Here is a 1,849-nt window from a genome sequence, read left to right as displayed (position 1 = left end):
TCATCACCACACTTTTATTTGATTTTTTTTTTTTTTCTTCAGTCGATTAACACGCCCGAACCTGTTTTCCATCAGCAGCACCAGCTTCACGGCAGCTTAGCAACGCGGTTGCCGCGCAACACAGAAGTTTCTGGTCGGAGCGTTGCTTTTCAGCTGACGCTTCATATTTTAATCAGCAAACAGCACACAGGTGTGTGCTCAGGTAACACGTTTTTTTCACACGGCTCCGAACCGCGAACTAAAACCAACTCCGAACCGACAACCGAGACTTCCCCCCACCCCCTGTAGCTGCTCCGAAACGGCTTGTTGAGTTCGGGATGTTTGTCTGGTTTTGTTTGTTTGTTTGCGCTTCGGCCACCGGTCGTTTCTCATCAGCCACCAGACAGGTCATACTCGGCCGGCCACACAGCGTCTCGGTGGACAGCACCGAGGTTTTGACGGCAGCACGGTTTATTGCGGGCGAACAAAGCCGATGCAGAAGAGCGGTCCGTCTACAAAATTGTGGGCATATCATCGGCCAAAATGCAGGTAAAACTCAACCCGGGAGGTACCAATCGTATATAGATATACATATATATTTTTTTTTTATAATGAACACGTGCCGAAGAAGTGTCTGCTGTCTCTCTGTAGATAGTCGCGGGAATAAACTGCATCCTGGAGGTGCAGCTGGGACGCACCGAGGCTGACGGTGAGCCATGTGCTCTCCACTCTGAACCCACGGCAAGTTCAAGATTGCAGGTGGTGCGTAACACACCCCGAAGGAAAAAGAGGCATCCAAGAGCCGCATACAACAAGTACAGCTGTGCATTTGTGTCAGTATGGAAATGTTTAAAAGGGATGTGCTAATTTGCCTTTTTTTTTTTTTTTTTTTTTTTTTCTTTCTTTTTTCTTCAGGAGTGCCAGTGCCACTTCATCCCCATGGGAAAGTTCACGTAAACGTACTCAAAATAAATGTCAACACTAATTTTCTGATGTTGTTGCCAAGTAAACCGTTATCAATGGACGGTGTGTTCATCTCAAACTCCAGAAAGAGTGCTTATTAGCATACTGTGCACACCCTGAATTTATAATAGCATGATCATAAACCAGTGATTTCATTGGCTCCCTCCTCTGCCACTTGTTCCAACACTGAGCTGAATAAGTTCATTGACCTGCACTCACTCTGCATTGTGTAGGGCAAAAAAAAAAAAAATGGCATAATTATTCCAGTGAGTGACCTGGGCAGCTTTACTGTGCCTCATCTCTCAGTGTGTGTCCTGGCAGCTGTAGGGCTCTGGTTGCGTGTCAAGCCTGGTCAGACACATGGCCGCTAAACTGAGACGAGGCTACACCTCTCAACACTACAACCACGGTCTCCAGAAGGGCTCTGCATGGAGGATTACAGGCATTTTCAGATTACTGCGCAGCAAGACTGAACTGTCTGCTGCTCTGACCCCCTTTTTTTTTTTTTTTTTTTTTTTTTACCAAGGGGAAATAAACAGCTCGATGATATGAGTGTGTAAATAAAGGCAAACAGCACAGGGGAGGGGGGGATATTGTCGAATGTGGAAGTGGGTATAGTTAGTTTGGGGCAGCAGTGATATATGTGTGTATATATATATATATATATATATATATATATATATATGATACCGTCACAGGGGTTTCTCCCATCTGTATTTTCAGCTATATTTTGATGTCATTCACAAGAGGAAAAAATGAACAAACTGATAAAAAAATGTGCCTTCAGTGTTTAGGATATGAGAAACTGCTAAGTGGCGTGTGCGTGTGTAGGGGGGGGGGGGGGGGCATCGGTGGCTGCGTCTGTTTTGGCTTTGATTACAGTAAACAGCCGCATGTGGATAAGCCG

General features: G+C 45.4%; 1 long non-coding RNA gene across 1 annotated transcript; it reads left to right on the top strand.

The window, feature by feature from the left end:
* Positions 1-261: 261 nt before the first annotated feature.
* LOC138194991 (uncharacterized) lies at positions 262-986 on the top strand. The gene is made up of 3 exons (XR_011177978.1): positions 262-528; positions 631-741; positions 895-986. It is a non-coding gene; the product is annotated as an uncharacterized lncRNA (long non-coding RNA).
* The last annotated feature ends 863 nt before the right edge of the window (positions 987-1,849 follow it).

This window comes from Embiotoca jacksoni, unplaced genomic scaffold, assembly GCF_022577435.1.
Source record: "Embiotoca jacksoni isolate LCO1_2020_lvr unplaced genomic scaffold, fEmbJac1.0.p SCAF_12, whole genome shotgun sequence".
NCBI lineage: Eukaryota > Metazoa > Chordata > Actinopteri > Embiotocidae > Embiotoca > Embiotoca jacksoni.
Note: the sequence above shows the minus strand (reverse complement) of the source record. Positions and strands in the feature narration are given on the sequence as shown.